This window comes from Aphelocoma coerulescens, chromosome 4 (assembly GCF_041296385.1).
Source record: "Aphelocoma coerulescens isolate FSJ_1873_10779 chromosome 4, UR_Acoe_1.0, whole genome shotgun sequence".
Lineage (NCBI taxonomy): Eukaryota > Metazoa > Chordata > Aves > Passeriformes > Corvidae > Aphelocoma > Aphelocoma coerulescens.
This window is the reverse complement of record NC_091017.1, coordinates 70,361,780-70,377,448: the sequence shown is the minus strand read 5'-3', so window position 1 is coordinate 70,377,448 and position 15,669 is coordinate 70,361,780.

Sequence of the window (15,669 nt, the reverse complement as noted above, 5' to 3'; positions counted from 1 at the left end):
TTTCTTTGCAGGCAGTCTTCTGCTTGTGTCTTCATAATATCTGAATTAATCTGCATTGACCAGTTGAAAAGAATTATCTTCACAATACTCTTGTGATTTCGGGTCATGCTGTTATCTTTGACTTATGGTTAGTGTCTCTGATCTGGACATATTAAGTGCCAGATGACCATAATTTTAATGATTTGATGACTTAAGTGAGTAAAGTGTTTTGCATGTTCAAATTCTCCATTTTGTTTTATTGTGATAGGTTTTTTTTTTTCCTTTCTGGAATAATTTCCCCCATTTACCAGATATTTTACAATTTTTTCAGCTTCTAATGTAGGAGCCCTACTAATTATACCATTATTAACTACATGTCCCTAATACATTTCCCTTATGCTGAGGAGGAATATTCACCAAATGCATTCAATAACACAAACAAAACCACTATGCTATCATGCAATTGAAGTCTAAACTGTAATGGACTTGCATGTGTGCACTTAACAAATTTAATTAATTAAATCTATTTATGTTTACTAGTTTTTGAGGCCTGGACTTCATTACCTTTGTAATTTTCCTTTTTTAAAGTAATTTTAAAAGTAATATTGTAATTATTAAAAAGAGTAGATGTATTCTGTCACTTAGATTTTATTCCTAGGTGTTTCATGGGGAAGTTTATTCAGAGAGTTGTGCATACCAAACATCATAAAAGAGGCATTTAATGATTATGGCCAGAAACGTATAGGCTCATGATTTCTGGGTTTGTTGCCTGATTTTGGTAGAGGAGATGCTCCAGCAGTTGTAGACTCTCCACCTTATTGGAATCCCTTGACTTTTCTAGCTCCAGATCTGAAATTAGTGATGTGGCCTGGGTTGATGCCAGACAGATTTCTGCTGGAGACAGACGCAGACTGAAATCCTTGGTCCTTGCTGCCCAAAACTCTGATCTTGACACCAATCCTAAGCTAGCTTATCAACTCCTTTCAGATACCATGCTAAGCCTTTTGTATCAACCCCACTCAACATTGGGATCTGGGGCAGGCAAGAGCCAGTAAGTTTAAATTTAGTATTAACTTAAATTGGGTTTGGGGTTACAAGACTGGCTATGATTTAGGGATAGGATAAAAACATGGAGTCCTGGAGCTAAATTTGCCACCCAGACTGAATTTGGTTTGGATCTGGGAATAACTGAAGATGTCTGGGTCTACTGGAAGAGAGCTGGGCTTTAGGTTTAAGTGACGGAAGAGGGTGCAGGAAAACAAAGTCAGTGAGTTTTAGTTGGTTCTGAATCTGGCAAGGGCTGCAAGGTTTGATCACAGGTGACGCCTCTTTGGTTTTTATCAGGCTGGAAGACCTCACTGTTTAAAGCTAAGCAAGGATTTGCACTGGTGTTGGATTCATGCTTCTCTTGGCACCAGCCCTAAATTTATCAAGGGCTTCTTTTCAATCCAGTACTGATCTTTCTTCGTCAGCCCCTGCTGGCCTAAGCTTTTTCCCAACAAAAATCTTGATTAATCCTGATATCGAAGCTTCTGTAAGGTGAAGTCCTAAAATTAGATAGGGATTTCATATTGGCACAAGCCCCACCTTAGTAAAGCCTTCCACATCCACCCTTAACCCTACATTATAGCCCTTGTCCACCTGAACCTTAAACCCCTGTAATTTCCTGTGATTCTTGCCAACCCAGCTCTTGAAACTCCAGCTGAGAGCCTTTACATCTCAAAAATTCAAAACAAACAGCTTTAGAAAAAAAGTGGGTCTTATTTCCACTGCCAGAAAAAGTGCTGTTTAATGTGCAAGTGCAGTGTTTGTGTATGACAACCATGGGCGTTTTTATATATGACTCACATGCTCTTTTTCAAAATAGCACTTATTTTGAGCTGACAATGGAAGCTCTCATTAGAAAATTAGTAAAGCTGCATCGTTTTTCTCAAGAGTAAAATGTGTCAGTTCTGTCCCTTCTGGTAATCCATATCCTTCATCAACAAGAGACGTGCCTAAAAATTTAAAACAGGTATTAAGAAAATGAGCTGTTTCTGAAATATCTCCTTACCTCCTCTCTGCTGGATCAAAAGGACTATCCTGGGATTCCCCTTTCATGGAGAAACTTTCTGAGGTGCTTAGCTGATGTGTCTTGTCAGTTAGGAGATGCTTCCCCTGGGGATACAGCAAAACACTCCTACATTTCATGTGTGCTGGGAGATCATTAAAGAGAGCAGGCAAGGTCCTCTTGGTGCCTCCTGGTGCAATGCTGGACTAAGCAAAGTTCAGATTGATCAGGATCTTTAACCATCTTTTTTCTGACAGCTTAGGAAAAGACATTAGATAAAATGGCAAAAGTATATAGTCCATGTTTAACAGGATTTTGAGCGTTGGGAAGAACTGTGGAGGAATCCAGCTCTTTGGGATGAATGGGCTCTGCAATCTGCAAAGAAATACTCAGGTTGTAACAGGGAAAGAAATAATTTAAACCATTAATTTATCCCATTAGTTCCTGTACTCCTTGTCATCACTCACTTACTAGCTCCAAATGTTTCCCTATGTTGACTACAGAAAATGCTGTCTCAGTGTGGAGCACCAGCCAGAAAAACTACCTATATTCTTGGCTGCATAAAGAACTGGAAGATACAGTGCCACAGACAAAGGAATGGCATGTTCTTTGTAGCTATAGTCATGTCTAAAGAATCCAAGCTATAAAGAGAGCTCTAAAGCAGACAATGGAAACTATTAGTCATGGGGATGGTGTGCATGGGGACATGGTGTGGAGCAGGTGTGTTCTCAGACTCCTGTGCTCCTACATGCCTTGGGGCTTCACTGAGGCCAAAAGTGCAGCAGGAGTCAGTGCTCAGAGTCCACAAAGCTGAAAACAAATCCCAGGATATTAGATGGGATAAGGGCTTTTTTTCAGAGATACACAAATATTTCAGGGTGTGAAAGAAGTATCTAACAAAGGAAATCTTGCTTCTGGGGAAGTTATTTTTTAATTTTCCATCTGATGTTCTGTTGTGCCTTCCTCAAAATTCTTTTAACGCTGAGCACTGCTAGGCAACTCAGTGGAAAATTCATATGCTCTAGTCAGGACATTCCCATATAACTATATGTATGACTCCTTTGATTTAGATAATACTATTGAAATGAATAAACTGTTCCCTTGCACACCTATTTCTAGGACAGGACCTGACTGCTGTGAAGCACCGTCCTATTGTTTGCAGTGTGAAACGAGGAGTCACAAGCTAACACACTTGACTGAACTTCCTCATATTAACACTGCTAACCAAGAGCTGGGCTTCTGCTTTATATGCCTCACTGATCTTCACAGAAAACTGACTCGGAGGATGAGAGGTGTAGGCGGAGTGAGTGATAGGAGGAAGGGTCATAGACAGCTTTGTGTACTAAACATTCCCCCTACGCAAATGGTACTCTGGGGGTGGCTGCCATTCTTAGTTTCAAATTTAAAAGCCACAGTCCAAAAATAAAAAGAGTGTCACTACAAATAGTAGAAGTGAGGCCAACAAGTCAAATCTGGGCTGATGCTTTTTTTTTTGAAAGGTGGATGTGTGTGGGCTGTGAAGATTGTTTGAGCAAGTCACTTTTGAGAAGGAAGAACAATATGGGAAACAAATGAAAAGTGTTTTAGCTGTTGATAATTTCCTTTTTCATAATAACAATTGAATGGAACATATTAGTAAAACCCACTTACCGTACGCCCACATTTTATAATTTTTAGAGAGTATGTTGAGTGCTTAATCCAAGATGCCAGAGAAGGATCTAGTCCTTTTGACTTAATCTCTTGTTTAAAATGTGTTTTAGCATAGCATGTATTTTCAGACAGCAAGAAGGATTATTTATGATGGTCAGTTAGTACATGGTAAATTGAGGAGTGAACTTGCAATCTGCTCTTTACCTGCATTCATTCTGCATGAGGACACTTCTATCCTTACATGGAGAGTGGAGAAGCCAGTGCTAACTCCCAGGTCCAGCAAAGCTGCTGTGTCACTGCATCTTCCTCCCTTCTGTCTCCTCTTTCTCTCCCTGTATGATTTGCCCCATTTGCAGCAGTTCCTGTCCCTGCACCATGACACCACACTGCTCCACAGCCCCTTGGCAGGGATCTTTCTGGCATGGGATTTTTTGCACTTGCATGAAGTGAGCTCTAGCTGTTCTGGCAGGAAGAGGCTAAGGCTCCTCTTGTGGGGGTGAGTGGCTGACAGCTACTACCAGCACTGTCCCTAAAGCCTGTCAGAGCCTTCAGTCTCAGTTTCCCCCCATCCATCCCACTGCATATCCCTGTGTATGGCTATGGGATTATTTTTGTGGTCTTTCACCAACATCTGTGTGTGTGCTCTTCTGTTGTTATTTGTCTGCCTGCAGACAACTAGTGTGGCCTCACCTTGAATATTGTGTTCAGTTTTGGTGACTGCAGTATAAGAAAGACATTAAACTATTAGAGAGTGTCCAAAGGAGGACAACAAAGATGGTGAAAGGCCTTGAGGGGAAGCTGTATGAGGAGTGGCTGAGGGCACTTGGTCTGTTCAGCCTGGAGGAGACTGAGGGGAGACCTCAGTGCAGTTATAACTTCCTCGTGAGGGGAAGAGGAGGGACAGATACTGATCTCTACTCTGTGGTAACAGTGACAGGACCTGAGGGAATGGCCTGACGTTGCATCAGGGAAGGTTTAGGTTGGATAGTAGAAAAAGGTTCTTCAACCAGGACTTTCAATTTTTAAGGCTTGTGTGTTTTTTCTGGGAAGAAGTTCAAGACCACCAAATAGTTAGGGATTATTAGTGGCCTTAACTGGAACTGAAACAGAAGTAAGAATAAAAGGTGCTAGTCTGACTCTCTGGTAATAAGCAGTTTTGTCTAGGAAAAAAGTCAGGAGGAAAGACAGTTAAAATAAACATGAATTAATAAGGGAAGGGTATAATGTTGTTTCTGCTGACTCTCAAGAACTTTCCCAATGTTTGTTTGGTTTGGCCTATCTATCTGCATCAAGATATGAAATCCTACATCTTGAGTTTCTGTAATTTCCCTTTAAAACAAGATAGTGTTTCAATTCTCCAAAGACTGAAGGCTGAACTCTTATCACAGCTGTGATGGTAGAAGGGTGGAATAACTTCCTTGATCTCAGTCTCAGTTACTGTAAATAATTTTATGAGGTGTGGTTTTAGCTAGGCTTTCCTGTCATTCTTATATATGAGGGGGTTTTACTGAAGGTGGGGTTTTTTCCCCTTAACATATTTTTTGAAGTGATAGCAGTGCCTTCTGAAAAGCCTTGGATTGACACTCTGGACATCAAAGACTCTGCCCACAAAGCACATACTGACATAGTGCCCAGATGATGTTGTTGAAGCATAACTTGAAGGGATCATTTGTTAAGAGCTGAGGATAATTCCGTCTCTAAAGCTACTCAGGCTCTGGCCCTAAGCAGCTGAAACAAAGATCAGTTTGTCCCCAGACTCCTCCACCTTTTTTTTTTCTCCACTCTAACTCTGTTTAAAGCATTTCCCAGTATATTATTCTTTTAGATAATGTGACAGTAGACTGAGTGAGTTTCCCCTATCTTGTGGTTGTAATTCTGGTCATTTCAGGTAAAGTCGCTTTTTGTATAATCTGGTTAATTTAGACATCCAACTTTAGTGGTCAATATATGGCTCTTAACATCCTGTAAATATGTCTCATACCTGGTCACCAGGTGGATTAGTCATGCCTGGTCACCAAAATTTAGTTCTGAATTCTCTCCTACAACTTTTCTTCACACTTTTACTCAGATTTTCTGTCTTTTCATTTCCAAGAGGTCTTGGTTACAGCTGGGTTCCAGCTCTGCAGGATGTGAGCCAGATGTGTCACACCTCAGCATGCCACTGGTATCACTGGACAGCACACATGGGTCAGGGTGGCAGCACTGGCAGTTGCAGTGGACAGGAAAGGTAGTGCTGAGAGTTTCTGTCGAGGCAGATGCTTCAATGCAGGAGACATGCACTTTTCTTGGTATCTCCCATCCTATAAGAAAACACAGATTTACAATTGCTTATCTCAGAAGAGAGCGTGTGTCCTGACCTCCATGTCCTGTATCTTCTTTTGTGGTGTTTTCAACAGATAGAAAACTTTCAAAATCTTCAAGGGCTGATTTCTTCTTGATAGAAATAGTTCTTTGTGTTTTATTTGGGATGTTCTCTTCTGGATGAAATCAAAGATCTCTGCATGCAGTGAGTTCTTGCAAAGCCCCTCAAAGGCAAATCTGGGGAATTGGTTTCCTCTACTCATTATTGTTACAGAACATCAAACTATCATTTGGTCTGGTCTCAGGAAGAAAAAAGCCAATAATTAGCAGGTAATTGAATTCCTTTTATATATTTGTGTTGTTTCTTAATTTACACACAGACACAAAATCTAAGTTTCAGTGGATGAACCGAATTCATAAACCTGAGCAAAGTTTTATGTGTTATCAGCATTTTTAAAATTCTGTTGTCTGGCTTGAATTTTCTAAGTATATATTTTTACTTGATCTCTCTGGAGACAGGGATGGTTTCAAAGTAGCTTCCTAATCTTAATTTTAATTTTAAAGGACTGGTGATCCTTAACACCAGAACACCTCAAGCAAGTTCTCAGCTAGTCTGAAATACCCAGAGGGTAAGAGGATGTTGTCCACAGGAACTGCACAGGCCAGTTTGAAAGGTGGTGCTGTGCAAGGCAGCAGAGGAAGCAGTGTGTCCCAGTGTCTGTGAGGAAGCTCTCTGGCACGTGACAAGGTGAAGACAAACCTCACCTGAACCCAGGTGTCCCTATGAAGCAGTTCTCAGCTTTCACGGACAGTCTGGGTGATATTGCAAGATTGGAAATGCCAGCCTGAGGCAAAGCATTGCCCAATGCCAGATTGTAGGGAAATACTTTCACTGGCAAACTCAGCACTGCTCTGATTCCAAGGAATAAGTTCCCAGCTCTAGGAGTACATGAATTGCTCATGGTAGCCAATAGGCCATGTCCTGAAACACACCTGTCCTTGGGCACCAGCTGGTGTTACTGGGACACAGCTTCTTCCATGTGGGATATGAATCTGACAGCTTTTTTTCCCAGTATTGTCTGTTCCAGTGGTAGTGGTGGCAGTGTTTGCAGTGACACTGTGGGAAATCCAGGTTCAAGTCTTTTTTATGTGTCTGGGGTGGTACAAACCCTTGTTGTCTAGATGTTCATGAGAGGGGATCCTGGGAAGAAGGACCGGACATTCGCATTGCAGTTTCTGTCCATGGAGTTCTCCACGCACTTCATTGTCTGACACCACGTACAAAACACACTGTCCTCCTGCAGCCTCCAGGCTGCATTCCCTCCAATAAAAGGGTTTATAGCCACTCTATAAACCTCACAGAGACTTGCTGTGCAGCAGTAAATGTAGGCTTTTGTGGCACAACAGATTTTCAAATAGCATAATCAGAGCTGGCCCCCAGAGAGCAAGCTGAGGAACAAACCCGTGTGAAGAGCTGTAGAGCTCTGTGCCAGCTGATTTGGCCTGTGTACTATCTGGACTAATTGGCCCAAATGGAAAGCAATACCAATGCAGTCACTCTGCATCTGCTTTCTGAGCCAGTTTGTTCAGAGCCAGCTCTGATATTTCTACACAATAGCACACTGTCTGTGTAAATACGTTCTCCATGCTGCCCACAAAATCATTCTGTAGCACTCTCACTACTTGCATGTGCCATTGCTAACCCATATCATTATGTGTCCTGGAGACCCCTTGTATAGGATATACAAGTGAAAAGGGCCAAATTTTCCCCATGTTATTTACTGGTAGAGTATGTGTTTCTGACCCTAGATTATCTAGATCACATGTATTTAATGAGTTCTAATATTAAAATTACTTAATACTGCTCAGAGATGGTTTTTATTTTGCAATACCAGCATGAAAAAGTATTTTGTATTGCTTCTAATGTAGCTGCCAGTGTTGGCAAACATATATTCCAGTGAAAAGATTAAGCAGTGTAGACAGCAGTGTAAAAAGCAGACTATAAAGTAGGGTAAAGAAAGACATTTCTAAGTGGGTTAGCTCCACATGCATATAAAACATAGAGGAAAGAAAATGCAATGCTGTTCATCAAAGCTGTAATCAATTCTGTCAGGGTTGAACAAGGATCAGTACTTATGAATAATTCTCCTTCTTTTGACTTTTAGTTGTCCTTTAAAAACATAAAATACAATTCAGAAGCAGATTATGGAGCACTGGAATGAAAATGCATAGGAAGATCTGGGGAAAAGAATAAAGTATGTCAAATCGAGCTGAAATCTTTAGGAAAAAGCATAATGAATGTTGGTAAACCTGAAGCCTAAAGGAGCAGTGGTGGAGAAACTCTGTACAACAGTCCTCAAAGAAGATGATGTCCACCTGCCATCTGGGAGAAAGAATGCCTTTGCAGGAAGTAGGGGATGTGTCCTTTTGAGTGTTTACTGTTGACTGCTGTACTCTCACCAGGAGTCAGGATGCTGAGTAGCTGTGCTGACAGCAGACTGTTCACCAGATGGAAGCCTTAGACTCAGATCCAGTGGGGAAAAGGATCTGCTGGTGCCAAAGCCTTGTTACCATGACATCTAATCTGGTTTGGAGAAATCTCTAGCGTTTTGTAGCAAACTGCCTGAGAGGTGATAACAGGTTTAGATTTACTCAAGGAAATTCCCAGAAAAAATTCTAATGTCTCAAGTGCCACACCAAGGATAACAAATATTGGAGGACAGAAAAGAAAGCACGTTCTAGGGAAGTTACTCAGGCTTTTCAATCATAGCTGTAATGCTGTGCAAATGTTCATGCAAATATCACCACTCAGTCAGAAAGGCATGTGAGCAAAGCTTGTGTTTGTTTAAAAGATAATTGGTGCTAGTGAAGTGTAGCATATTTTGTGCTTACCTGAGGCATTGTTACCAGAACAACAAATGGTCCTAATCTCCTAATATCAACAGATGGATAATTTGCTTCCTTAGCTAATTTGTTCCATTCTGTATATATTAGTGGTCCATACCACTAATACAAATATCTCTGGCTCATCTTTATTTGGGACTCCATCTTTGTGTCATCTGCAAATTTATCCATGGTTATTTTCTTTTTACTCCCATACCATTCCATGATGAGCCTCACTGAGGACTTGTTGAAATCTTTCAACTGGTTGTGAATCTCTGCGCTGTTTGGGTTATTTGCATTTTGTATTACCCCATCTGTATCAAGATGTCAAGGCTGAAACACTGAATACATGCTCATGTTTTCATCAGATTCTTTATCTATTTTGCAACTATTATACATGAGGTGGACAAACTTAATTTTTTTTCCCCACAGACCTCCACCCCAAAGTATTAGCATGTTTTTAATGTCAGCACAACAGTCTCACTCCTCCAGTCTTTTGGAATTTCACACTACCTGCATTTAATGTCGTTAATGCCAAAATCTATCAAGAAGTTGCGGTAGGCCAGAGGTACTCCACAGTCTGTTTTTTCACAGTTCCTGGGTGTATATATATACATATATATATATATATATATATATATAATGCAGGTTGGCTTATGTAACAGTATCCCAAGAGATGCCTTTTACCATCACCTGACTTATTTGCTAACTTGACTGCATTTCATCATCTTCATGTGATGTGGGAACAGCATATTCCTTCCTCCAAATATAAACTAAAAGTCCTTAGTACTTCTGCATTTTTTGCATTGTTATCAGCAGATATATAATTTCCTTTGACTAATGGGCCTTCTATGATAGCTAGGGGTTATTTTGTTCTTAATGCATGTCTAAAATTTCTACTTGCTATCTTAACTTCACTACCAACTTCTTCTTTTAACAGATTTCTGCCGTGTGCTGGCAGTCACCCACCCAGTGGCAACCTGTTATGAAAACCTGTCTCTGGCAGCTACAAAACAATCCACTCAGGAAGGGGCTTTCTGGAAAAAAGGCCACTCATGCATAGCAGGACCTGAGCTACCTGCAACCCAGAAGACACAAAGGCTCAGTAATTGTTTGCTGAGACCATCTGTGCCTGTATGGAGGGTTTTAGCTGTGGTGAAAAACACTTCTGTGAGTAGCTGAGCCTGTTTGGGTTGAAGGAATTTACTATGTTGAGGATATTCATGTGAGTGAGCTGTCTGTGGTTGCTGCTGGTGCACTGACTGATCCCCTGACAAGCTGAACATGTCTTCAGCAAGGAGGTAACCAAGCCTTTGATGTCCAGAAAGCCTTGAGGTCAGGCTGTGGGTTTGCATGAGCCTGCCAGATCCTGAGAACGTGACATTCACTGTAGTGTCTGTGACCTCTCTGGCAGTGGAGGATGCAGAGGAGGGGCTTTTTGCACAGACCACAGAGACACAAAGAAGGGGAGGAAATGGCTGATACACCCTGCCTTCAGCACAGTAGCAGAACCTAGGCTTGACATAGTTCTAATAAATCAAGTATACTGATTAGAATTAGAGGGCAAAAGATAAAGTGAGAGCCCATGGACACATGGAACTTCTGTTTGCCTAAATATGAGCACCAAGTGCCATCTGAGGTGCTCTGGGCAACGGGGCCATGTCTGCAGCTGGAGCTCCAAGGACAGGAGTGCATTGTGCAGCTCCTATTTCATAGCTGTCAGCTTCTTGGGAAAGCTCAGGATACCTTAAGGCATCTCAAATGGCAAAAAAATGCAAATTGTTAGGTATTTGAATTAAGCCCATTGAGCAGGAGTCAGATTAATACACCATAATTGAGGAAGCTAAGTGAAGATACCTTATTTGCAAAATAAAGCTGCCTTTATAACCAATGGAAATCTAGGGAACGCACCCTACTAATTTGATAAGGAATAGGGAGGTGCATTTGGATAAGCTGAGTGGCTCTTTTGAAATACTGACCAGGCACAAGACACTTTTGCCTCAACAGAGGCACGTTGTGGCTGGTCAGGTACCTCACCTGGCCCCTGGCTGCTGCCCCTGGGGCTCAGGGCCTGTGTTGTAGCTGCCCTCCCTGTGCAGGTGTCGCTGGTGCAGCATCTTAAATACCATTAGCCATTTATGTGTGTAACAGGAAAGCCAAAATCAAGACCTAGAACTCCACTACAAAGGAACATTCCACAGCTAGCTCACACAGACACATTTAAGTTTCTGTATACTAATCTGGAGTTGAATCCACTTGTTGTATTTGATGCAGGACTCCCATATGTTGAAATAATTATTTCCAAGCCTAACTTTGTGCTTAGTTTGTTTGGAAAGGTAACATTTCTAGACTGCGTGTCAAAATGTAGCCACTGTGGCCACACCTTTATGTGGTTTATTCTTAAGCTGTACAGGATATGTTAGATGTTATATCTAAGCATCTAGGCTTAGATGCTCTATTTGTAAAAGCAGAATGTACCAGCAGTTTTCTGTCCTTTGCACCACTGAGGCCTACAGTCTCTTCACATAATTTATGGACATTAGTGATGACAGGGAGAGGAGAGTGTTAGCATACCTAGCAATGCACACCATGGCCTGAAGTGAAGGAGCCATATTGATATTACATGAGCAAGGAGCTGCAGCACTGTATGAATGTCCCTTTTATATTACAGCTTCTGTCACCTCAGTTTTGCTGTCCTTTATTCCTAATGTGAAGAGATGTTTCACAAGAGGAGAAAGAGGAAACTGCAAAGACTTTCTCAGGCACCAGTCTGTTCACATCAGAAACAGAGTTGTTCTACTTCTGCAAACACATCAGTTTTCATCAAGGCAAAATTTTCTCCACTTTCCTGGAGGAGAAAATCACTGGAAATGTTTTGTGGCATCAGTGAGTTTTGTGTGAGCAGAAACAGAGAAGAAATGCCTTCTTTTTCTCAGCCATCCAACATGTCACCAGATAACTCTGCCCTGATGCACTGGAGAAGATTCAGCTATGAATGGGGCTGAATAATTATTTGGATATATTATATCTGTCATGAGAAGATTTCAAATTGTTTTACAAACAGTAAGAAAACAGCTTTCATTACACTTGGTGATGTAAAGTAAGGTGAAGGAAAATTCATATCATGCTGAAAATATGTGGTTGGCTCAATTTCGAAAAATATATGGCTTGGAAAAATAAATGAACTGGCTTATCATTGTACCAAGAGCAGAAATAACCATAATATTAAAAAAATAGAGAGAAACAAACTAAACACTGACCATTTACAAAAGAGAGATTAGAACAGCTCAAGCCCTTCAGACTTTTGACAGTAGGAATGAGAGCTTGCAGGCAAAGACAATCTCATGCTGCACTGAAGCTTTTGGTACCTTGTTTCACTGGCGGTTGAGTAGCCCACATATTTTCTAAAAGTCTTCCTACAGACTTTCCATTTTTCGATTAACTGTATGCTTTGTGACTACCATTTTTTCTTACCATTATTACCTGTTCTTGATATGCAGATAAATAATAGAGCTGACTGATAGGCTTCAAAGATCAGATTGGTGTAATTCCTCCTTTATTCCTGCTTCATACCCAAATGTTTCACAACCCACGGTCCTGGCATCAGCTCTGTTCTGTAACTCCACAACATCTCTTGTGCTTGCTTATACTGATCCATTCTATGTCATACATTTTTCTGCCTTAGGCTTATGTGGGGCATGGATATAATTTATTGTTTAAATAACTTTGTTTCTTGCAAACCATCATGTTGATTTATGGATAGTAAAATTGTCAAGATGTGAGTCACAGGCAATGCCACCCATGTCTCTCCTGTTTCCTTATTCTCAGTTCAAGGTTTTCATTAGGACTGATACAGTTTGATGATTGTATTTCTCTTGAAAACGCTGCATTTAGAATACGTTCTTCAACCTAAAGTGGGGTGTTGGGATCGGGAGTCCTCTGCATTATGTCTGTCACAGAGTGTGTGCCCTTCAGAGCTAGACTGCCGGGTACCAGACAGCTTCCCCAAGGAGACAGCACTCCTTTGTTCGTTTCTGGCTGTGTTCTTGGCTTATTAGTTGAATTCTTGGCACAGTTGTTGGACAGATGTCCACAGCAGTCACAATCACAAGACTGTATTGTGTCTTCCGGTTGTTACGTTTGGTTTCTAAGGAGCTTTCAGCTCCCTTTTCATTGTCTGTGCCCTTTTGAGACATAGCTGTCCTCTCCACCACCTTTCTGAAGGGTGAGACGATTTTCTACATAGTTCTGATCTCTCTCATCCTGCTAGCACTGCTATGTCACAATAATTCAGTTATTTCAAATCCACAGATATTTCTTATTTAAGAATTGGAGAAAAGGTAAAAATAAAATCAGAGGTTCTACCTCTGCTGAGTTTTTGCTGTTTGTACTAGCTTCACCTGGGTCTTGAAGGAAGTCCCAGCAAAATTCATGGTGAATGTACCAGGCAGTGGATTGAGCCTGACGAAATATGACACAATGACTCAGGTGCTAAGAGCCAATCTACGGTTCATCAGGTGACTACAGAGGAATCAGCTGAGGCACTCTCATAATGACAAAGAAATAATTAGTATAAAATACTTCAAGAGCAGTGATGATAATGTAAGAATGTTTATATTGGTCCTATGGAAAGTCCAACTAGCCCAGTACTTGTTTTCTCCAAAACCTTCAAAGTAATGAACTTTGTGGAGGGAGAAGTGTTATATTTTTTCAATTGATGATGTGTTTTTCTGCTTCAGGTTTTCCCAGGCTCACTTGAAACCTGGCTGAACTCCTAACATCTACAGCATCCTGAAGCAAGGAGATCTACAGCCTAATCACAAAATCACCACATTTTGTAGCATTTTCCTATGCCATTTTTGCTGTGGGGTATCTTGCACTAAAAAGTTTCCAGGCTATGAAACCTGATGGATTTATACTATGGCATGAGGCTGTTCTCAGATTTGTTCTTGGTTCCCTTGCTAATAAGTCACTAATGTTCTGTTTGCAGTTGTACTATTGCTGAGTATGGAACTGCTGCCAGTTTTTGGAACTCTTACAACCCAAGCTCTCATTCCTCAGTGGTAACAACCAGCTCAGAGACCATTTTGTTTGCTGTTAGGAAGATTTTTGCAATTGTGTGCTCTGCATTTCAGCTTGCTCTGTTGCTCAGTATTATAAAGTCCCTCCCCACACCCAGCATTTATCTTCACTACCCCAAGTAACTCAATACCAGCACATTTTTTCATCTCCCTTCTCACAGTAAGTGTTGCATTAAAGTACTTTTATTAAATTGTTTATGTCTATGTTGAACAGCTTTAGTGCCGTGCCAGTTCCCAAGGAAGCAAAATGCCTTTCCTCACAGTGAAAACTCTCTGTTTAAATCCTGACTTCTTTTTCCCATCTTTTTGCCATTTTTTTGGACCTTGGTGGCCCAAACTCTTTCTTGAAACGCTTTGGTAAGTAACTGCACTGAAGGTGTTTTAGAAATCTGAGTAAGCTGTATATGCTGGATCTCCCTTTTCACATGCCCAGTGACTCCTTCAGGGAACTTCAGCAGATTTACTTGTGAGGCGTAAGTCCTCTTTCTAAGAACTATGCTGACTCCTTTGTAACACATTACCTTTATTGCCTCCCCTAATTGTTTTATTTCACTCTTTATTAATTCACTCTGGTCCTGATGCCATGCCTGTAGAATCCTGACTTTTGGAACAATGAAAGAAAATCACAATCAAAGTTATTACCTTTCTCTTAGATAAAATGCTGATTTTAAGCCAAAAGTTATACACCACAGTTTGACTATATTAACTTAGAATTCCTGGGAGAATACAGTTCAGGTGAAAGGGTTTTGCATGGGAACTTCCCTAACTCTCTTAGAGAAGTAAGATATTTATTCAGCTTTTCTGTAACGCTCTCCTATGATCTTATCTGCCCTGAGGCTAGCTTTAAACGTTCATCACATACTGACTCTACTGATTACTTGGTTTGCTTCCTGCACTTGATGCATTTGGGAAAGGATTTACTATTAATTTTTTTGCTTCTTGCAAGTTGCTTTTAAACAACAGTTCTGGCCTATTTTACTTTGCTTTTAAGCCTTTTAAATTTATTATTATATATGTATTTGCATATGCACTGTGTTTTAAAGGACAATGTGATAGATTCTACATCCTTGCAGGATGTAAAATATCTGCTCAGGTTTGCTCAGTTCAAATGGAGGCTTGCAGTGAGGATACCTGCCAGAAAGATGCTAAAAGCGGTGTTAAAGAGAGTTAAACTGTTAATAAGTATTTGAAGGTAACTGTGGGAGCAACAAGAGCAAACATAGCCCACATACAAAGAAGAATTTGAAAAAGGGCATGAGGATGTCATCAAGGTCAAAGAGCAGGATGAGGGTGAATCAGTGTCCTGTTGTTAGGGACCAAAGCTGGAAACTGCCTGGTTTCCCTAGCAGTACTTGCCACCCACACCAGCAGGTCCCTCCACCAGGTCCCTCCACCAGGCAGATGTCTGCAAGAGCTCCACGCTTCCTCACAATAGAAGGGTTTTGGTGCTGCTGCAGCCTTCAGCCCTGGGGTGCTCCTCCTTTTGCTGCATTCAAAATAAAGCCTGCTCCTGTGACATGTCTGCTTTCACAGTCTTCTGATGCTGATTTCATACCTAAATCCTCCTACATGGTACCGAAACCTGTAGCCACCAAGCTTGCTGGTGTTCATGCCTTCATAAGCATGTGTGGAGCTGAAGAGCTCTGAAAGGTTGTATTCCTGTGCTGGGTTTTATGACTTGCCCTCCACTCTTCTTGGTGTGAGCCATCTTAAAAGGGCTGTAGT